The 24,183-nt window shown below is 37.6% G+C and overlaps 1 protein-coding gene across 4 annotated transcripts in view; it reads left to right on the top strand.

Annotated features, from left to right (window-relative positions):
• The window catches only part of FUT9 (fucosyltransferase 9), a 180,872-nt gene that overhangs the window by 69,467 nt on the left and 87,222 nt on the right, over nt 1-24,183 (top strand). Inside the window, exons 1-2 of one of the 4 annotated variants that reach the window (XM_012769453.3) lie at nt 14,307-14,978; nt 16,591-16,628. The exons of 2 other annotated variants lie outside the window; for them this stretch is intronic. The gene's annotated coding sequence lies outside the window, so the exon portion shown is untranslated. Of the gene's footprint in view, nt 1-14,306; nt 14,979-16,590; nt 16,629-20,882; nt 22,940-24,183 lie in introns of those variants that run through there. One more of the 4 variants, XM_012769451.3, reaches the window with a different exon arrangement.

Genomic DNA, 24,183 nt, shown 5'->3' with positions numbered 1-24,183 from the left:
CTAGTTTGGCACACAGCAAGCCAAGTATAGGAAAGTTCTGGTGAAACCAAATGAGCTTGGAAATATATGTTGTTTTAACTTTAAGTCAGTGTTTCTTTAAATTTGATGCTGCACTGTGAAACTTTTCAGAAAGTTTGGAAATGCTGCATGTCATATACAGTATTCCTCCCTAAACTGCAGTTTCACTTTCTGTGGTTTCAGTTACCTGTGGTCAACAAGGGTCCAAATATATAAAACTGAAAATTCTAGAAATAAACAACTCCCAAATTTTAAATTGTGCATCATTCTGAGTAGTGTGATAAAATCTCACACCATCCCACTTCCTCCTGCCCAGATGTGAATCATCATTTTGTCTAGCATGTGCACACTGTCTTAGTTATAACCCGCTTGGTTATCAGAGCTACTGTTGCGGAGCTTGTGTTCAAGGCATCCTTATTTTACTTGATAGTGGCCCCAAAGTGCGAGAATGGTGACACTAGCAGTTTGGATATGCAACAGAGATGCCATAAATTATTTCCTTTAAGTGAAAACATGAAAGTTCTTCACTTATTAAGGAAAAAAATATTGTATGCTGAAGTTGTGAAGGTCTACAGTAAGAAAAAATCCATCCATAAAATTGTGAAGAAAATGAAATTCGTATATAGTATATATTGGGCTCAGTACTATCTGTGGTTTCCCACCTCCACTGGGGGTCTTGGAATGTGTTCCAAATGGATACATAAGAGCTACTCTACTCACAAAGTTCTGAGAAAGTTTTTAGTAAAGGAGCAGCTTTTTTATTGTTTAACTCAGTAATTCTGGAAACATACTTGAATAGGAAAACTGTTCTGGGAGCTCTGTTCCAGACAAGATGGAACTATAAAGTTTTTGGTTATTTTTTCTTTTAATGCAGACCTGTATCTCAGGAAGTCAATTCTGTAGCCTCCACCCCCTTTCTCACCTCATGCTTCTGCTGAGGCTGTTCTCTTTGCCTAGAATACCCACATCTTTTTTGTGGTATATGGTAAATTCTTATTTATATACTAATTCAAATGTCACATAATCTGTCAAGTCTTCTATTAATCCTTCACCCACATGCACATACCTACAGAATAAGCACTAATGAGTTATAATAATAACATAATACTAATGACCACTCACCTTTAATGAGCATTTACTATGTTTATACTTGGTTCAAAACATTACAGATCTCATTTAATGGTCACAATAATTATTTATTATTATTGTTATCTCTTTCATTTCCTTCTAGCTCACATATCATTTCTTGGATCCTCCTGCTAAAAACCTCCTCTACAGAGATGACTGGACTGGCTGACTCCTTTCCTCAATCTCTCCTTTGAGCAGCCCAACCAGGTTTGCCCTACCATTCATCACAGTTGTTCGTGTCTAGTGTACCAGCAACTGCTACATTAATGAATCCAGGCAAAACTTCAGTCCTCATTTTACTTAAATTATCAGCAGCATTTGACAAAACTGATCCCTCTTTAGAAGTTCAAATCTTTTCTTCACTCCCAGGATATTGTACATTTCTTGTCCTTGTACATCGCTGGCAATGCCTTTGTGGCCTTCTCTACTGTTTCTCCTCATCTCTCTACTTTCTCAATATTGACCTGCTCCAGTCTTTTGCAGCCATCGCATTGGTGATTTCATCAAATTTCACAATGTTGAGCACTGTGGCTAAGAACAGAGATCCTTGCACCAGACTGTCTGGCTTTGAATTTCAGCTAAACTACTTTATTAGATGTATAACCTTGTGCTAGTGATCTATCTCTACCTTTCTATCTCTACCTATCTCTTACCTCAACTATAAAAATGTGGATTATAATGGCTGTTGTCACATTAAATGAGCTAATATCTGTAAAAGGGCAAAGAATAATGCCTGACACTATATGTTTTTGTGAATACTACTATCTGTACTCAGATGACTCATAAAATCTACCTAGCACAGACTTCTGCTGTAAATGCATGAATCATATGTTCAACTACCTTTATAATGTCTCTACTTAGAAATATAATATACATCTCAAATTTATTATGTATAAAATGGAAATCTTGTCATCTCTTAAATCAAGTGCACTCAGTAAATGGCAACTACATCCAGTTGCAGAGGCTAGGAGACTAGGAGGCATTCTTTGATGCCTCTCTTTCTCTCAGACCACCCATCCATCTGTCAAATCTAGATTTCTCTGCTTTCAGGTTGTCCTGAATCTTACTACTTCTCACCCCAAACATTCTAATCCTTGGCAGGCCCTTTTCACCTCAATTATTGTATGAGCTTGTTTGATCTTCTGTGGACTGTGTTCAACATAGCGGAGTAGTTATTTTGAAATACAAGTCAGAGCATATCACTTCTGTGCTCCTAACTTTCTGTGACTTCCTACCTCACTGATTAAAAGCTGGAGTACTTACAATGGCTTATAAGAATTTACCTAATCTGGACAACCCACTCCCTGAATCTCTCTAATCTCATCTATAATCCTCACTTCTTAATTCCACCCTCACTTCTCTGGCCTCCTCCCAGGTCCTCTAGCAATCCAGGAATGATCTTCTCTCAGGCACTTTGCATTTGCTATTCCTCCTGCCTAGAGTACTCTTTTCTCAGGCACCCACATGTCTCTGTCCCTCACTGCTTCAAATCTTTCCTCAAAGTTCACCTTCCCAAGAATTTATTTGACTACCCATTGAAAATTAGAACTCCACTTCAACCCAGCCCTTTCCCTGCTTTATTTCTCTGTATAGAACTCGAGAAAATCCGGTACACCATATCTTTTATTCATTTGCTTCCCTTTTTCACAGTTTATTTTTTAATTTATTTTTTAATTTCAGAATATTATGGGAGTACAAACAATTTGGTTACACATATTGCCTTTGCCCTGCCCAAATCAGAGCTACAAGTGTGCCCATCCCCCAGGCAGTGCACACTGCACCTATTAGGTGTGAATTTACTCGTCCCCTCCACCCTCTCCCACTTGCCCAACATCCGATGACTGCTACTTCCATATGTGCATGTAAGTGTTGATCAATTACTGCTAATTTAGTGGTGAGTACCTGTGGTACTTGCTTTTCCATTCTTGGGATACTTCACTTAGAAGAATAGGCTCTAGTTCCATCCAGGATAATACAAGAGGTATTAATTCGCCATTGTTTTTTATGGCTGAGTAGTACTCTACGATATACATATCATATTTTATTAATCCATTCATATATTGATGGGCACTTGAGTTGTTTCCACATCTTTGCAATTGTGAATTGCGCTGCTATACACACTCAAGTGCAAATGTCTTTATTGTATTGATAAAATGTTTTTGGTCTTTTGGGTAAATAGTAGTGTGATTGTTCGATCAAATGGTAGTTCTACTTTTAGTTCATATTACTTTCCAAAGAGATTGTACTAATTTGCCGTCCCACCAGTAGTGTATGAGTATTCCTATCTCTCTGCATCCACGCCGACATTTGTTGTTTTGGGACTTTTTGATAAAAACCATTCTCACTGGTGTTAAATGATATCTCATTGTGGTTTTGATTTGCATTTTCCTGATGATTAGAAATGTTTAACACTTTTTCATGTGTTCATTGGCCTTTAGTCTATCTTCTTTTGAAAAGTTTCTGTTCACGTCCTTTGCCCATTTATTGATGGAGTAGTTTGATTTTTTTCTTGCTGATTTTCCTAAGTTCTATATAGACTTTTGTCACCAGCCCTTTATCAGATGTGTAACATGAAAATGTTTTCTTTCATATTGTAGGTTGTTCACTCTAATGATAGTTTCCTTGGCTGTGCAGAAGCTTTTTAATTTGATCCGGTCCCATTTATTTATTGTTCTTGTAGCTGTGATTGCCTTTGGATACTTCTTCATAAATTCTTTGCCTAGGCCAATGTCTATAAAAGTTTTTTCAACGTTTTCTTCTAGACTTCTTATGGTTCTATGTCTTAGGTTTAAGTCTGTTATCCATTGTGAGTTGATTTTTGTGAGAGGTGAGCGGCGTGTATCCTGTTTCAATCTTGCACATGCGGTTATGCAGTTTTCCCAGCACCATTTATCGAATAGGGATTCTTTTCCCCAGTGTATGTTTTTGTCTGCTTTGTCAAAGATCAGATTACAATATGAGGATGGTTTTATGTCTTGGTTCTCAGTTCTATTCCATTAGTCTGTGTCTCTGCTCTTGTGTCAATGCAATGGTATTTTGATTACTATAGCCTTGTAGTATAGCCTGAAGTCTGGTAGATTGAGGCCTCTCAATTTGTTATTTTTGCTTAAGATTGTTTTGGCTATAGAGAGTCTTCTCTGGTTCCATTCGAAGCATATAATTACTTTTTCTAGATCTGCAAAAAATTATGTTGGTATTTTCATAGGGATTGCATTGAATCTGTAGATCACTTTGGGTAGTACAGACATTTTAACAATGTTGATTCAGCCGATCCATGAGCATAGTAGGGTTCTCCATCTGTTTATGTCCTCTGCAATTTCTTTTCTGAGCGTTTTGTAGTTCTCCCTATATAGGTCTCTCACCTTCTTAACTAAGTATATTCCTAAATATTTAACTTTTTAATGCTATTGTGAAAGTTATTACATCTTCAATTTGATTCTCAGCTTGACTGTTATTGGCATATACGAAAGCTACTGATTTGTGTGCATTGATTTTGTATCCTGAGACCTTGCTGAATTCATTTTATCAATTCCAGGAGTCTCTTGGTTGAATCTTTGGGGTTTTCTAGATATAATATCATATTGTCAGCAAACAGTGATAGTTTGATTTCCTCTGCCCTCATTTGGATACCCTTGATTCCCTTCTCTTGTCTGATTGCTCTGGCAAGGACTTCCAACACTATGTTGAATAGAGGTGGAAATAGTGGGCAACCTTCTCTGGTTCCATTTCTAAGTGGGAATGATGTCAATTTTTCCCCATTCAGTATGATGTCATTTGCTTCCTGATCATTCACCTCTCCCCTCTAGAATATAAGGTTGTCGAGGAGAAGAATTTTTGTTTGTTCACTATCCTTGAGATAGAATATAGTTCAATTTCCTACTCCGTGAGGGAATTTTACATAAAGGATCCTAAAATAAGGATATTGAACCACCCCTCTCTCCTCCTCAAATGCCAAAAATAAAACCTTCAGTGAGAGAGAATCCAAGGAAATATTGTCTATTTAGATAATTCTACTTTTTCCTTCTGGGATAATAAAAAATAAGGTTCATAATTCTTCCCAAGTACAATATCCCACATAATGTATTCTCATTTTGTATTTTATTGTTATTTATCTGTTAATATATGACTCTTCCATTATACAAGTTCCTCTTAAACATTTTAAAACCACCATTTCTTTTAAGAGAATCACCTCCATTAAAAAAAGGCAAAAATACACAAAATCGTGCATACAATTTCCAGAGGCACATAGATTTTCAAAGTACCCTCCTACAGGCCCGAGTGTAAGAACTCCACACTCCAATGAGAGGATCCCAGGGGCAGGCTATTTGTCTAATTTATTTCCTATTCCCAGCTTGTGTCTGGCATACTGACACTTAAAAAAAGAAAAAAAGGAAAAAAAGACTTGCACATTGAATAAATGGATGGAATGAATAATAATCACTTTAGATGCTTCTTACTGCCCCACAGATCTTATCTTTCTCTAAACACTTCCCACTTTGTCAACTATTATAAAGAATGATTTTCAAAACCTGTAACCTCCAGATCACCCTCCTCTGATAACTTTGTGTTCTTGATTTGTACTTGAGAAAGTCAAGCTATCACCTCCCCACCACTACCCCAGATATACAGTTCAAGATTCCATTAATGTTCCAGGCAACTTTGTTATCACCCATGATCCACAGTGATCTTTTGTTTAGCTAAAACTCTATATTCTTTTCACCTGAAATACTGTTAAGCTAGGCCCTTCTAATTCTCTACTTCTTCAGTGGACTTTTAAATCTGACTTTATATTTTTACTATTAAATTTCATTGTCAGTTTCAACCCACTATTCTAGTCTGTAAAGCTCTTTGTATATTACATAACATAGAGCCAGAGATCCCCATAGAGTGATCCCCAAATTTATTAAATATGTCTTATATGTCATCAATTATTTCATTAAAAATGATATAAATAAAAGTACAATAATAGAGACTTCCTGCAGTTCGAGACAATGAGCCATTAACCAGTATCGTTTGGTAGAAAAAGTCTATCAGCTAAAAATTTGACAAACTACTTAGCTATCCTACAAGATATATATATTCACCCTATCCACAAGAATATCTTAGCAATTATTTCAAATTCCTTGTTGAAATCCAAGTGATTCAGATGAGGCATGGTATCTTCTGTGAAATCTTTCCAAGATTCAATTGTGTACACTTCCTTTATGTTCCCATTCCCATAAAATTTTGTGCAAGTCCCTATTATCGGCCTTAACATTATATATCCTAATTTTCTTTTGCATGTGTCTCCTCAAATACTGTGAAATCCTTGAAGAATGAGTCTGTGCTTCCTTTATCTCTACTTCATCAGAACCTCGTGCGTGGTAGTTAATAAATATTTGTCAAATGGAGGAGTAAATAATATAGAAGGATTCTCATATTTTACCTAGGACATGGAATTCTGTATAAAGTTTGCAGTTTTCTCTGGAGTTATTCTAGGAAACAAATCACTAAAATGACTCACAACAATTTGGGAGAATGGAGAAGCCAGTTCATCTCGTTGTGCCTCACTTAAAACACTTACTATTTTAGCTTCATGCACATATGGGATGTATAACTTGGTTTTATAACAGGATTATTTCATCCTTTTAAAGCTAAAACTATACATGCTATTGTGGTTATTTCTGGTATTTTTTTTCTTTTATATTTCACCTTTTGTATTTCTTTTTAAAAGGTCAGAAATAGTATCTCATTATCACTTCAGAGAAAACAGTTGCCAATGTTTCCATTCATAGACATAATACTTGAAGTATCTCCTTTAAAATCATATGAACATAATAAAATGCAACAAAATCATGAGGTTCCTAAATCCTTATGCATTCTGGTATATAACATTTACTTAAACTTTTTGTTTGTTGCCTGATACTAATAAATTTAAGGTATTTGGAGTATAAAATGTCATTATCTTATGCTTGCCTTTTAAAGGCCAGATACAAATCCATTTTTTTCCAAAGCTGAATTCCTATAAGGATACAATCATTGATAAAATATCCAGTGTTCCTGCACAGAGGTTGAGTAATTAGTTTCTACTGCAGACAAGAAAACTTAATGGGTGGAGAACAAAATGACCTGTACATTGTGTGCAATCTTTATTAATTGAACTTTAAGCCAGCCCTTGAGAATTTTATCTATTCTGCAACAAAAAGGTCAACAGAATACCAATACATTTTCTTATATTTATTTGTTCATTTTCCAAATATTAAAGTTGAGTGAAAATTGATTCAATTTATTTGTAATCCAATACCAAACAGGGAAAAGTTATATTCTTCTTACTTATCAATTTATGTTTATGTGGAAAATAATATTTTCAAGAAAAAACAGAAGGAATGTTTGTAATAGCAATGGGCACACTAGATTAGATGTTAAGCATGTTTCTCACTTCTTACCATTTCGTTTTATAAAATGTCTACAAAGAGATTATTTTGCATTTAAAACACTAATACATTTTTATATTGAAAATACTATATTTAAGGTGCTGTTCGGGGCTCCAAAAATACAACATAAATAATATAGTCAATGCCCTCAAAAACTCAAAATCTGGGGCCAGGCAGAGTGGTTCATGACTATAATCCCAGCACTTTGGGAGGACAAAATGGGAAGATCACTTGAGGCCAGGAGTTTAAGGCTAGCCTGGGTAACATAGCAAGACCCCATCTTTACAAAAAATTTTAATTAGTTGGGCATGGTAGTGTGGCCTGTAGTCGCAGCTACTTGGGAAGCTGAGGCAGGAGGATCATGTTTAGCCCGGGAGTATGAGGTTGGGGTGAACTATGATTATACCAATGCACTCCGGCCTGAGCTACAAAGCAAGACCCTGTCTCTAAAAAACTAAATCAATGAAACTGAAATAATCTGTGTTAGTATAGAGGATTTAAAGATGAAACTTTATAAACTGAGAAAGATTTGAGTTATGCATTAGATAATTAGCAGAATTTCATAAGTTTTAAAAGTGATGCTAAGCAATAGCAAAAATAGGGGCAGGGGCTCTGGAAATATATCTAAAGCTATAATTGGAAAATAAAGGGCTGTTGACCTAAAAGAAAGAGGCTGAGGCATAAAATACAATTTGCTTTTGAAAGTTATCATTGGTGACAAGACAGAAGGTGTAAAACCATAATTGACCTAACAAAAGTGAAGAGGCTCTTGGCTGTGACAGTGGAAGTGAAATTAAAAGCATTCTACTATCTCCCCAGGAAACAACCTGGAGGGATAAGCTAGTCCTTATCAGGAGGGATAAGGAAAGTAAGTTCTCCTTTTGCATTTCATCCCTTTATCTCCCTAAGGGTGTGGCAAAGACTATAGTGCCTAATACACCCCTAGGGAGGGGAGAAGGGTGGGTTTTATAGGAGGTTGGTATGGAAGTTTGGGGAGGGTGAATTCTTTAAGCCTAACATTCCACCCTTTTTATTATATACATGTAAGAAAAAGAAGGGCAAGATGTGAGAAAGGGAAAAAATTAAAAATTAGAAAGATTGGGAAGCAGGCATTGTTGTCTTTCCCAGCAGGTTGCTTGCTAGTTTGGGACAGAAACTAGCAACAAATAGTAGGGGGAGCTCAAGATTGATCTTTAAGCTGTTATTAGAAAATTAGGAGATTCAAGGCCTCCCTAATATTCCCCCTCTTTGTTGTTAAAATTAAATTTCTATTTAAAATGAACTCAGAAGTTGGGAAAATGGGCAGAGATCTTTCTTCTGTAGCTACTTCCTGCTAAGAAGGGGCATAGAGATCTTTTATGGAGGTAATTTAAATTATTAAAAAGGAGGGGGTTGAAAATGGACCTTCTAGAAGTTAGAATAGAGGCAGGATGGGGTTTCACAAGAGAACCCCAGAAATATACAGGAGGCAAAGCACAATAAAGAGCCATGTACACACGGCATAGTATTGGAGCCTGGTATCCACGATGCGCTGGACTTTCAGGGACCTTGCTGTGGGAGAAGCAGGTTCTGGAGGGCTTGTGGGTTTTGAGTTCAGAGAGACGACTCTCAGATGGGATTCCCAGAAATTCAGCTATAGTGGTAGAAGCAGTGAGATAATTATTTAAAAGTTGAAGGAGACCCATTTGTTCTGGGAAATCCTTGAGTAAACTCTAGTCTTTAGGCCGTAAGTATTCCAGTCCCTGTAAGAAGTCACTAGTGCATTTCATTGCTGGCAGGTAGGCTCCAGGTTGGGGAGGTGGAGGAAGACAAGGGAACAGATTTTACTAATTCCATTTCTTAAAATCAGTCTTTTGGCCGGGCGCGGTGGCTCACGCCTGTAATCCTAGCACTTTGGGAGGCCGAGGCGGGCGGATTGCTCAAGGTCAGGAGTTCGAAACCAGCCTGAGCGAGACCCCGTCTCTACCAAAAATAGAAAGAAATTAATTGACCAACTAAAAATATATATACAAAAAATTAGCCGGGCATGGTGGCGCATGCCTGTAGTCCCAGCTACTCGGGAGGCTGAGGCAGAAGGATCACTGAGCCCCGGAGATTGAGGTTGCTGTGAGCCAGGCTGACGCTACGGCACTCACTCTAGCCTGGGCAACAAAGTGAGACTCTGTCTCAAAAAAAAAAAAAAAAAATCAGTCTTTATAATTCTACATACCTATCTTTTTTGCAATAGTCCTTTGGCCTAGAGAGGATGAATAAGGTTGGGCTGGAATTTAATAGTTTAAATCCTGGAAATAACTTTGTTATTTATTAATATTACTTCAATGGCTTTTGAAAATAAAACAGGAAAATTATGTTTTAAATAAAAAGTCATAACTAAAATTTTCTTTCTAATTATAGCCAACTGGATCACATACTAAATTCTTTCGTGAATTCCTGTTATAAACTTTATCCCAACCTGCACAGACCATCTACAAAACATGCCTAAAACTTTCTGTTTTGTCCTAACTTTCCCATTTCCTGGCCAAACTGGGGTACGTCAGAGCTGGATCTTCCCAGGTGACAACCCAAACCATGTGGCCAAAGTGGGGTACATCAGAGCTAGGTCTCTCCAGGCTATGACCCAGACCAAACCAGTCATTTTAGGACAAAAAATTCCATACGAGATCCTTTCTTACCAAAATATATTTCCACACTTACTGCCTTTTTACATCTCTTTCTCTTACTCACAAGTTCCTTTCTATTTTGTTTTTAATGAAATATTTGATGTAAGCCAATTAATTAGAGCTCTTTTGTATATTTTGGTAGGGAAACATACATACATGACATATATGGACATGCAAACATGTAAATATATAGAAGAAGATAATTTTAGGTGAAACAAGGCAGAAAGTTCTATAGTTTGAAAGCTCGGAGTACATCAAGAAAAACATATGCAAAGTTCTAGTTAAGTTTTTCCCATAACTCAGAGGAAGGAAGCCATAAGATCTTTTCCCAGTGAGGGTAATTGGGAAGCACAAAAAGAGGGGTGGGTAAATGCTTTCTCTCCCAGCGGAAAGAAGCTGAGGAATTCACAGAGGGTTTGTATTTTATCTTTTACTCTAAAATGGGGGTCGGATAGGGAAATAGAGGCCCTGAAAATTCAGGAAGAGTAGAGGGCAAGGCTCTGGCATTAGTTCTTACCTGTGCCAGGGAGTTACCTAAGGCTCAGCTGTCCCAGTGTGTCGAAGCTCAGTCTGTTCTGAAACAGTCAGACTGAAGCAGTTTCAGAGGGTCTGTGGGCATGGAGGATGCCCCTTTAGGGCGGGACAGCCAGTTCTGAAACACAAGTGCAATCTGCTGTTTTAAGAAGAGGGCACTCACTCTTCCAGTGGCCTTATGTTGTCAGAGGGGGCACGGTCCTGGAGGAGCTCATTTAATGGGGTATGTTTAAAGACCCAGAGTCATAGTGGAGGTAGGGCTCAGTTCCCATAGAAGGGTGTAGCCTTGTCATCTACCTGTCTGGGGCCTTTTTGAGTAACTCTCTGGAAAAGCTCTTTGCAGTGGCAACCACTATTTGAAAAGCGTTCTCTGTTTTTTTAGAGCTGTTGTCAGTCCCACTCTCTTTTTCTTCTGCCTCTCCCCATTTTGGTTATTAAAGACCTTGAAGACCAGGTTTGGGAGATCGTTTTGTGGGGTTTGAGGCCCTTTGTCTGATTTTTGGGGATTGCACGTGATGTCAGACACAGGCTGGGAGATAAAATGCATTTTGGGGAGTAAAGTTCCCTCAGGGTTTCCTACTTGATAATCCCATAATGGGTCTGTTCTAGGGACAGTGACTGTTCCCTATTGGCTGGGCAGGAGTATATCTATGGATTTCATCGCTATGTGCCTGGGCATTAAGCTAAAACCCTGTCCTTCTTTGCAGGGGATAAAGTAAAGAATAACATAGAGGTCATGCCAGGTCAGATCATAAGATTAAGATAAATGAAAGGGACATGCACCCACATGATGCCTTCTGCCCAGCCCCCGGGACTTGAGTGGAAAGAGAGTGGGTAGTAGGGGGCTGGGAAGAGGACAGGGGGCAGGTGGGTGGTAGGAAGATTTGAGCTAGCTTACAGCTTGTACAGAGTGAGGGTTGAGAGTGGGGAGCAAAAAGGCTTGGGCATAGGGAATCTCGGACCATTTGCCATTGCAGCAGCAGAAATTATAATGAGACCTCCAAGGAGGCTTCCCAAAGGGGCAGTTTTAGGAGGAGTAGACTGAGAGTTTCCCATATTCCTGGAAAGAGTAGGGGTCACACGGGGCCAATTCTACTCAATTCTAGGAATCCCTAGAACGAGGGAATGGCACGGGAGTGACTTGTGAGTGACCAGTGCTAGACGAGTTAGAACAGGTGTCCCTGTGTCCAACGAAGGCCCTAGAGGCCAAGGGTCCTCCGGCTTACCTGTAGGACTTTTCCAATTGAGACTAGTAAACAAGAAATGAGAACAAGCTTGTGAGCTCCCTACTCACCAGGAACAGGATATCTCGGGGTGTAGATTTTGGAGGTCAGCAAGGAAAATTCGAGTCCCGGTCCAGTGTCTGCTTCTCAGCTTGGTTCAGGAGGGTCCAGGTGGACAATTACGTTACCTCGGCCAAGCTAGAATGCTCTGTCTACACTCCAGGATCACAAAGAAGTTAGAGAGAGGCACCTGACGGCTCAGGAAAGATCCGTGGAAACCTTACCGATGACCCAGGGACTCAGCAGGGGCAGGATTCGGGAGTACTGCTTCCCGAGTTGCAAGCCTTGCCTGCGAGAGTTTCGGAGGTTGTGTCCACCTGGTGTGTCCTGCCAAGTTTCTGCCTGAAATGTTAGGTCCGGAGCCAAGAGAGAGACACATGAAACCTCATGTGTAGTGAAGTGCTGTTTATTTTAAGCATCTGGGTGCAGATGGGTGGAGGTCAAAAAAGGCATCCACAAGAGAAAAGGAGAGAGCCTTGGGTTTTATAAAGGGTTTTCTGGGAGGAATAAATAAATGCTTTTCAAACAACCAGGAGGGATAAGGAAAGTAAGTTCCCTTCTTGCATTCCATTCCTTTATCTCCCTAGCAGTCTGGCAAAGGCTACAGTGCCTAATACACCTCTAGTGAAGGAAGAGGGGTGGGTTTTCTAGGAGGTTTGGATGGAAGTTTGGGGAGGGTGAATTTAGGCCTAACACTTTACACATTCTCTTTTTCTACCTGCTCAATGTCACCAAGAACTCAGATCTTTTTAAGCTATGGTGAATAAAAAAAGTTTGTATATGAAGATGTATTTGACTAATAAATAGCTATTTTAGTTCATTTGATATCATACATAGGTATGCGTGTGTATGTGTGTGTGTGCATCTGTGTTTGGGAGAATACGTGTGTAAAATTTCAAAAGCTAGTCACTGAGTATTTCAGTAAAACACAATGACACTTTCCTGATTTGTCATGACAGCTGTAGTCACATAGAAGTTTTCTAATATCACATCTGTCCATAGAAGTAGGTAACAGTGTTCTTGCGGGGATCGTTGTATATTTCTTGAAAATGATGTGTGCTAATGAGACATGAATATTCAAAGGATGACATATATCATCAACAAAGTATATATCAGAAAATTTATATATAAATAAAACATTAAATTCACCTAAATTTTAAAAGAACTGATTATTAGGTCATAGCCATTCACTAAACAGAATAAACTGATAGAATGTTTCATTTCTTACTGAGATAACTTTTTAATGCTTGCTTACTTCCTTTTCCTTTTATTTAAGCCTAGGATCTGTCATTTCTTTGGGATATTTTGGCCAATATTTTTATGATCAGGTAGTTCTCTTTAAGAGGAATTATAAATGTTTTCTCTCAAAGCTTCCCCAAATGAGCTATGAGTCCCCCTTTAGACACACATTTTGCTACAACAGTCATTTTATCTTAGAGTTGTATATATAAGCAGCCTTAATTTTATAACTTGGCTTATAATTGCATATAACTCATTGAATTTGAAGTCCAGGCCAGTTAAATCTTAACCTATAGATGTAGTTGGATATGATACCCATGTCAAATAACACTTACAAATTGTGTGTTTCCCCCTCCACTATATACCAAATTTGAAGGGAAAACATCTTCTCATTATATCAGAGAGAAAAGTTTAACTTTATATTCCTCGCATGCATCCAGCTACACTAGAATGTATGACGAGCCTCCTGAGCCAATAGACATCACATATGGAGATGGGAAAGCAGCACGTGCAGGAGCAGACAAAAGGCCCAGAGTGACAAGAACTGAGTGAGCAAGACCCAGAGAGTAGTATGCAGGACTAGATTCCTTCTTGCTCCCCTAAGGCCTTGGGATATTGGAAAATGACAGCCAGGAGGTGGCACAGAGGCTAGAGACCTCCATCCAGCCTTGCAGCGTCAGCTAAGGCAGTGGACAAAGAATGGACAAATATTAATACCTGAATAAAGGGTAGGAGAGGAGGCCTGTGAATATTTTAAAAAATATAATCATGCAATAGCATTATTTAAAATGGTTTAAGTTCAATCAAGACAAATATATGTATGTATTTTTATTTTTATTTATTTCTTTCTTTATTTTTTGAGACAGAGTCTCGCTTTGTTGTCCAGGCTAGAGTGAGTGCCATGGCGTCAGCCTAGCTCACAGCAACCTCAAACCCCTTGGCTCAAGCAATCCTGCTGCCTCAGCCTCCTGAGTACCTGGGACTACAGGCATGCGCCACCATGTCTGGCTAATTTTTTCTATATATATTAGTTGGCCAATTAATTTTTTTCTATTTATAGTAGAGACGGGGTCTCACTCTTGCTCAGGCTGGTTTCAAACTCCTGACCTCGAGCAATCCACCCGCCTTGGCCTCCCAGAGTGCTAGGATTACAGGCGTGAGCCACCACACCCAGCCTGTATGTATTTTTAGACACTTTCCTTCTTCCTCTTTGCCCTCAATTTCCACCACACAGGTGGAAACAGAATTTATATGCTGTCTTCTTTCTATGTAAGAAGGAAACATTACAATATCCCACCATTACCCCAACTACTATCCTTATCCAAATTAAATTAAATCTATGAGAGGTGTATTAATTTCCTAGGGATGCTATAATAAACACAAACTGAGTGGCTTAAAACAACAGAAATATATTCTCTCAGAATTCAGGAGGTTAGAAGTCCAAAACGAAGGCGTAAGCTGGGTCCTTCCAAAGGCTCCAGGATGGATCTTTTTCTGACACTTCTAGCTTCTTGTGGTTGCCAACAATCCTTGACATTTCTTGGGGGCAGAATAACTCCAATCTTTGCCTCTGTCTTCAATGGACTTCTTTCTGTGTGTCTCTGTGTCTCTAAATCTTTCTCTCCTTCTAGCACCAGTCACTGGATTGAGGGTCTATCCTAATCCAGTGGGATCTCATCTTTTCCACCCCCAGATTTATTGAGGTACACTTGATGAATAAAAATTGTATATATTTTAGATGTACAATGTGATTTTGATATACATATACATTGTGAAATAATTACCACAATCAAGCTAATTGACATATTCATCTTAATTACATCTGCAAAGACCCTATTTCCAAATAAATTTCCATTTACAGGTTTAAAACTTCAACATGTCTTTAGGGGGATCATAATTAATGTATGACAGGGGGCTAATCTCAACTAGGTATTTAGAAGAACAACCAGGTTATCCAATTAAATCAATTTATATAAAAGTCAGAATAACACTAGAGCTACTTTATATTCTAAAGAAGGACTTTGTAACACAAAGGTATCAAATAATTAATACACTGGTAGGGATCAGAACATTCTGATACCTGCTTTCTGTCCAGAGCTTCCAACTCCCTACCTTTAGTAAACCCAACGCTAAGGTTATATCTCTCTATTCACTCACCAGAGTGGATCAGCTACAAAATGAAAAGGATACTTATGCAGAAAATTTAGATTGTGTATTGTATTTCCTTTTCTTTTAGTTATGTTTTCACTTTTATGGTAAATATTTAAGTATTTTTGGACCAAATTATATGAATCATGGTTACATAGTTTATTTTAATAGCTTCATGTTAACATGGATTTAGAGCTGCATATTTAAATATGGCCCATATATGAAAGACACATGAAAAATATGAAGGACATTGATGCAAAAATTCTGGCAACAGAAAGCTACACGTATGTAAATGATTTTGGTAGGCACAGATTTTATTTTTTCCAAAATATTTCCTAAATTTGAATTAGAAGAACAGATAAGAACAAAGTAAAAGAGCCTTTGCGAGGTTTATATCAGGTAATCTGGGTTCTTCTGTGCTTGCTTAGGAGAGTCAATATCCATTCACAATGGTGGAACACTCACCCCTTGAAGAGTTAAGGCCAGAAGAATGTGGTACCTTTATTTAGGCTATTAAAATCCTGAAATTCAAGTTTTAAAATGATTCAAGAGGAGATAAATCTATTTTTAAACAAAATGCTTTTCTTCACATGCAATAAATCAGATTACCACTTTATTCTGAACAATATCATGTATTTCATGTTTATAATAATTCAATTTATTTGTAAAGCACATTCTATCAGCACATGACCCAAACCATTACATTTAATGCAAAAATTGCAGATAAAATTGGAATGGACACTTTTTCTTTCTTAGAACATTCATTATTTTGGGGGAGAAAATTTAATTAGAAATTCTAGTTTTTAAAAATCTTTCATAAAGGTAAATACAACTTTAGTAAAAAAGAAATACATTAAATTAAGTTGCGATGGTATAAAATGTCCACTTAACATTGTTTCAGGATTAGCATTTCTTCTTTGTTGATTATAAATACATACTATGCTAAATTGTATTATTTGGATTGATTTCCCAAGAGACTTTGGTCTGAATGAAAAAGCAATAACTTAAGTTTTATAATTAAAATTTACAATGAAACATTTATTTCTCATGCAATTAATTTTTACTCAAGAAAAGTTTTGATAGTTATTTAAATAATGACATGAGGTTCTATAATTCCTTTTATGCAACTGTTTTAAACACTCTAAAATCATCTGTTGTTTTTCTCAGCATGGTCCCCAAACATCTGCAACAAATTCCTCTGAAAGGTAGGGAACTTTTTAGATATGGAAATTCTTGATATTACTCCATACATATGTATCAGCATCTCTGGAAATATACTCCATGAATTTATGTTTTTAATAAGCCATCCAGATGATTCTTATGCCTATTAAAGTTTGAGAACCCAGTTGTTAAAGGGAACAAACCAGGGGATCCTAACCTTTTCAACACTGGTGATCTCTAGGCTCTGTAGTACACAGGAAAAACCTGTTCAGTAATTGTCGTCTTCTTCTAGAGGAAGTTGTCCACGAGTCAAAAGAAGAAGGAAAGGCCAAACTGCCTTCCACTATCCACAGAGATCTGGCAACCTGGTCAAAAGTAATAGGCAGCATGCCTGCAAATACTTCAATGTTCAGTGAGCCCAACAGAAACAGTCACAGACTTCTCTTTCCTCCTACTCTCCCTCCCTACCTTCTTTCCATCTTCTCCATGCCTTCTCCAATTTTTTCAAAAGAATTGGGAGAAAGTGGTGTTGGTAGGAGTGCAGTAAATTATCAAAACCCTTGCCTTATCCCATCTACAAGGCTCAAGCTCACTGAACACTCTTAAAAGCAGGTGCCTACTAAAAGAAGTGTCCAAGTTTTTGTTGTTATTTCCATAGACAAATAATAATAATAATAAAGAAGTAAGAAGTGTCACCAACTGTCTGTTCCTGGCTTTTTTCCCCACCCTAGGAGGTGCAGGAGGTAGCTCCCTCTAGATGATGATGATGGATACAAGTGTCACAATCTTTGTCTGACTTTACCTCCTGTGTCCTGTCTTCAGATCCTTCTTCCAGATAGGATCTTAACATGTAGGGTCAGAAATCACTTCCAGTCACTGTTCCCCTGAAAAAAAAAGAAAAAGAAATCACAACAATTTGTTTATCTGAACAAGCAAGAAGTGCACTGCAATTGTTGAGAGCAGCACCTAGAGCTCATCTCAACACCCACCATGTCCATCGGAAGCTCTGGGGCTACTGACTGGTCTGTCTCTCCCAGGCCTCTCAAGGTTGATTATTCATTGGATTAATTATTCCAAGATCCCCTTAGAACTGAAGAAAAAAAAAGAGATGGAATGCTTAATTTTTATTAATGTAATCAAAAAAACAGAAAATATTAAATCATTTTTAGATCTATATCTCAGTGAAATTTAAAAGTAAAAATGTTTGGCCTGAGTGTGGTGGCACATGCTTGTAATTCCAGAACTTTGGGAGGCCAAAGTGGGAGGATTGCTTGAGGCCAGGGATTTGAGGTTGTAGTTATGTTATGTTATGTTATGTATGTTATGATGAGGCTACTGGACTCCAGCCTTGGTGAGAAAACAAGACCCTCCATCTCTAAAAGAATTAAATAATAATAATAATAAAATAAAATATTATGCTCTAAAATAGAATTTAGTAAACTATAGCACATTATTTATATCTACTTTCACTCTACAACAATGAACATGGTAGGTCTGATAGAAATATGAGTACCTATAAAACATCCTTATTTTTGCCTCTTGGTTTGCAGTGACTAAAATATTCACACCTGGGCTCTTCAGTGCACATGTTTGCAAACCTCTGGTACAAACCAAAACATTCAAGGTCAAGTTTTCTGGAGCATCTGAAGGCAACTGTATTCCATAAAAATATTCTCTATACACATGTTAAAACACATGTATTTTCTTTTTTGTTATTAACCAGCATAAGGTAACCATAAATGTGTGGGAACAACTGTCTTAGTCCCAGAGCAACACCTGTCATAGTTTGGGATTCAATAAATGTTTTGGTTAAATAAATGAATCTTTAAAAATGTATGTAAATTCTAGATTTTATTTTTAATATACTATATCTCTATTTTAGAATATATTTCTTCTCCTCAAACCTTTGAATACAATGGATGATCCAGGAATAATGCACAATGAAGATTCCAGAAATACTTAAAGCCCCAGGGGAGAGAAGCTCTAGAGTTTGCCCTGAAGTGTTCTGCAAGGTTTAAGAGAACAAAGCAGCCCTCCCTTCCCCAAAAGTGTGTGTTGAAAAATATTCCTACTAATAATATATATATATATATATATATGAATTTGGACAAATCAATTTTAAGTATCTATTATAATAGTTACTAACTTGTATTCCAAGCGTAAGTATATTTTAAGTCCTCAAGACACTGGTATTTGCCAATAGTCCTAAGTGCCACTAATTATCTGTCTCTTCTAGAAACCTTGCATCATTCAGGGCTAGCTTCCTTCACAACCTCCAGTTCTATTCTCCCAGTTCACAAAGATCTGTATCCTATTCATTTTAACTATAAAGGTCAAGACAGATCATCTAAGCCAGCTAAGAAGGAACAAGGAAAAAGAAAGCCCAACCTCTAAAAGATTCCAGATAGTGAAAATAAACAAGGAACTATAGAAGCAAGCACAAATCAGACACTTCTTCCATAGCCACTTTTTTTGCTGTTCAGGTACTGCAGCGATATGAACCAAGTGAGATGACCTTTAAGCCATGTAGCCCAGAATTTGTCCCACAGTAAAATACTCAGGAAACATTCATTATTTACTTCTGTTCTCCCCTTTTCTTTTTGCCTGGCTTTATGCTTTTAGATCCAGGATTCTTATTTCCATTTCTACTTAATAGAAAGAGCAAACCAGTAATTTTGTACTGTAAGGGAAGAAAAATTTTATTTTTCATGTACATGATGCAAAAGGAATCCTTTAGGGCTAAATCATCCCATGTTGATCACATGAGGCAGACATGTGGCTCCAAGAATGGGGTTCTGGAATCAATCTGTCTGGGTTCCAGGCCAGCTGCACCCCTTACAAGCTGGATGACCTTGGAAAAACTGTTTAACCTCTCTGTGCTTCATAGTCTGCATCTCTAAAACTGGCATGATAATACCTCATAAGCTTATCGATTGGATTGCATGAGAATGTATATGTATTTAAAAACCCTTAAAACTGTGCTGTATGCAGTAAACAGTCTTTTATTACTAGGTATTATTATTATTAGTTCCAATGAGGTTTCCACTGTCAGCATGACCAAGGGACCCTCCAAGGACTGGGCCCCTGCTCATCTTCCCTGCATGCTCCTTATTGTACTCCCTGTCGCTCGGTTCTACTAAAGCCAGATTACTTTTTAGCCCAAACTGTATTATTCCTTTCCTGCTTATCTATGTTCATGCTGCACTGCTGAGTCATCATTCAACATTAGCTTTGCACAGCCTATTTTCTATTAAGTTTCCACCAAATAAAATGGAATGCCGCTATATTTGCGCCCCCAGCGGGACGTTTTGTACACTGGTCCTCAGTTCTCTTTTTCCCCTTCCTCCTTGAGATTGTGAACCTTTCAAGGGCAGGGTGTGTTAGAAACCCTTGTAGCCATAGCACCTAGCACTTCTCTATTATATAGAAGGGCATTTAAAATAAAAAGTATGGTGAATTAAAGAAGGTTTAAAGACCCTGTCTCGTAACTCTAAAGTCATAAAATTCTATTTAAAGTACAGGTACAGGAGTTGGCAACATGACTTCTCCTGGTAGCAAATTTCATTTATGAATGGCATAAAGTATTTGTTGCTATTTGTTCAAAATTCAATGTCCTATAATCACATCTGGTGAATTAAGAAACTTGCTCCTATTAATGGGATTCAGTTTTGACTGTATCTGAGATTTCTAACAATATCATTCAGAGTCCTCTACAGTTTCTTCTTTGTAAGTGGAATAGTGCTCCATGTAGCTATTGCCCTGTTCCTTTTATTTATAAATAATACTGTGTTTCTCTTAATCATTTGGACTATCTTTAATCAACTGGTTCAAAAGTAACTGAAAAAGGAAAGTGCTTCCATATTTTTCTCCTTCAATGAATTTTACCTAACTCTATTGAAACACCCTGAATAAATTTCTAATTTTTATTATTTAAATTGACCCTTCTCTACAAAAAAAAAATATAATAACCTTCCCTATAATTATGGCTCAAAAATGCATTTGTGTTTGTGAAATGATAGAATTACTGAATTGGGGCTGGGCTCGGTGGCTCACACCTGTAATCCTAGCACTATAGGAGGCCAAGGTGGGAGGATCACTTGAGTTCAGGAGTTCGAAACCAGCCTGAGCAAGAGCAAGACCCCGTCTCTACTAAAAAAATAGAAAGAAATTAATTGACCAACTAAAAATATATAGAAAAAATTAGCCGGGCATGGTGGTGCATGCCTGTAGTCCCAGCTACTCAGGAGGCTGAGGCAGAAGGATTGCTTGAGCCCAGGAATTTGAGGTTGCTGTGAGCTAGACTGATGCCACGGCACTCTAGCCCAGGCAACAGAGTGAGACTCTGCCTCAGAAAGAAAAAAAAAAGAGAATTACTGAATTGGATGTTATACTTTATTCAAATATATCCCAAATCCAAACACTTCTTTCCACCAAACTTAACAACCACCATTGTCTCTCAACTCAACTACCACAATAGCCTTTGAACTGGCTACTGCTTTCAGGTTTGCCCCTCTATAATCAAGCGAACACTTGAAGTAATCCTTTAAAATTTTAATTAGCTCATGCTAGTCCCCAATCAAAACCCCTTATATCCATTGTACTATAAATAAACTCTGAATGCCTTACTATGGCCTTTAAAGCCCAACATGACCTGCCTATCTAGCTTCCACCTCCCCACACCATGGTGTCCTGGGTCGCTACAACTACAGGTATACTGGGATGTTTTTTCTTCTCCTCGAACATGCATTGCTTGTTCCTGTCCTGGTGCTTTGCACCTAGTGCCTCCTGTTCTTGCAATGCAAGGTCTTGAACCCAAGGTTGAGTCTTTGTCTTCAGCTCAAACATGACCTTCCTCATGAAGTCTGCTTTCTCTTGCGGACTCCCTTCAGTGGACCTATCCAGTCCCACCATTGTGAGCCACCAAGAGTCTGCTGACATTCTCACAGTCAATTCTTTCTCAGCTCTGTCTCTGCCTAGTGGCCCTGTTAATTCAGTCTGCTCTGGATCTTGGCAATCAGATTTCTCAGAGTCTCTGCTACTTCCTTCTTTCAATACATTGTTAAAGCTGAGAACCTCACAAACCTCTGTGACTGAGCCATTTCACTCTTACTTAGAAGGCCCATTTTCCCCCTCAACTCATTATGCAAGCCACATAAAAGCCAAGGGGAAATTGGGATTGCAAACTGCATCTGTCAAACCATGGGACTCTCTTAACTACTAGGGTCACTGCATGTTGGCATGGGATTTCTCAGCACAGTAATCTCTCCCCCAAATTATAAGCCATAACCCTGAGCATCTCCTCAATATGGAATTTCTAAAGCTGTCCCCTCTAGAGGCTTGACCTCAAGGAGCTGGGAAGAGAGAATAAGAGCTGTGGCAGTCACTTGCGTCTTCTACTGTAATCTTTCTATCCACCTCTTCTGATGTTTTTCAAAGAAATAGATGAAAAGGGATTTCTTTCCTCTTTCTACATGATTTTAAACTCTTTTAAATAAAATTGCATGCAAACTCAGTCATTTGTGTTAGTTGACAAACATCAAGATGAAAAGTAATAACGTTTAGTGAATCATAGACGTTTCATCTTTAAATTATTAAATCTCTGGGTCTTGGCAAAGCATCCAAATAATAGACTAATCCACTAAGCCTGTTCTTCATATGGTAAGAAGGAACTGAAGGGCTTTCTAAAAGTGACTGTCTTTAAACCATACATCAAAATAATGTTTTAAATAACAGAAACTGAGTGTCCCTTTCCTACCTCTACCCCATGGGAGGCCGATGCCCTGACTGCTATAGCGGGAAGACATGCATGAAAGCAAAGACAAAAATGTATTGTCATTATTTGACTGACCTAGACACAAATGCAGCAAATGGAAGAGAATGATTTTCTCCTTACGTGTAATAGAAAAAGGAAAACAGAGATAATAACTATATTCAGATAAAACATTATCAACAAAAATAAGCATAATATGAGAGCAGCTCTATTACTTGAATGTCATTTATTCAGCATGGTGACCCATTAAATCCTAGCCACAATTTGGGAAAAACACACACATACATACAGGTGCATGCACGCACACACACTCCCAAAACTGATACAAATACAAAGCTGAGTTACCAAATAGATAACAGAACTCAGGGTGCTTGCTGGCCCTCATTATTTGCTCTCATTCTAGAAAGAATTCTAAATGTTTGATTTTTCTGACTTTCCAGCCAAGGTCATTTGAAAGCATGAAATCAGATGTTGGATGGTAAAATAAAACAGATACAATGAGAGCACGAATGGCATTTGATGCTGAGACAGAAAACAGTAAAAAAAAAAAAAAAATCACAGATGTTCTGGAACCAGTTTATATAGGTATAAATACCTCTTCTCTATTTTCATTAAGTTTTGAGTGCTTTGATCCTATGTGAAGAATTATAACCAATACATTTCATGCTTTATATTCAATTATTGTGTTTGTGGTTTTACTCATTTAACAATCCTAAGCACAGATATACTTGGTTTCAACAAAGAAACTTAATCTACCCTACAAAACATTTCGTTATTTTTTTTTTTTTTTTTTTTTTTTTAGTTTGGGCGCTATAATAGTTTTGAAATTAGATATCTAGGCAGAACAGTCTTATAAACGACATCCAGGAAGCCATGTGCAAGTGAAGACTGTGATAAGAAAAACTAGGCACTTTGAAGTTAGGTCTGGATTTGACCCCCAGCTGTAATTCCTTCTGGCTTCTTAAAAGGTACAAGTTGTCTGAATTATCATAACCCAGGAAAATAAAACCTACCTTACAATAAGGCTTTGATGATTAAATGACAATGACACATCCCTATAAAAATACTAAACAGATGTTATAAAATGTAGACAAAGTAATTCATCTACAATGTCTTACACATTTGAGAAAAGAATAATTTGCTGAGAGTTGACTTTCAAGAGGAGATCTATTTCTTATTACTTTTAATTGTGTTTGAATCCAGTATCAAACTAGAAGTAAGGGGGAAAGCACTACATTAGGTGGAAAATTAAATTATTTTCCTATTAAGCACCTTCCTAGACTATGTGCAAATTCACAAAGAAATGAGACTGAGTTTTATTTTAAATTCTACTGATTCCAGGAAAAAAAATATTCAGGTGTTTGGGGGACATAAAATTGGAACAAAAGACGTGCATGTGCATGTGTCTGTGTGTGTCTGCAGTGAGTGCAGGATATCAAACTCCCACTTTTGGTAACGTTTAAGTACAGAGGCTAATTAGGTCTGTTCTATAGCAAAAAATGCATTTTTGACAGGGAATAAATTCATACAACAAAGTTGTGGGGGTATTATCTTAAGGAAGAAATTATTAATACATCTGCCCTTTACTTTAAATTTTCCATAGTTGAAAGATACTTGTTCTTGATTGGGGTGATATAAGCCAGTGAGTGGATCAGTATCCCATTCTGTGTTAAATCCAATCCTTATTCATTATAGAATAAATAATTGAATAAAACTTGACAGTACTTCCCTCATATTATATCAGGAATACATGTTGTCTGGTACACATCAACATGAAAATGAAAGATGCTTAGGCAAATCATCTAATTATTTGATCTTTGCTAAGCATA

This window comes from Microcebus murinus, chromosome 5, assembly GCF_040939455.1.
Source record: "Microcebus murinus isolate Inina chromosome 5, M.murinus_Inina_mat1.0, whole genome shotgun sequence".
Classification (NCBI taxonomy): domain Eukaryota; kingdom Metazoa; phylum Chordata; class Mammalia; order Primates; family Cheirogaleidae; genus Microcebus; species Microcebus murinus.
This window is presented reverse-complemented; position numbering and strand designations above follow the sequence as displayed.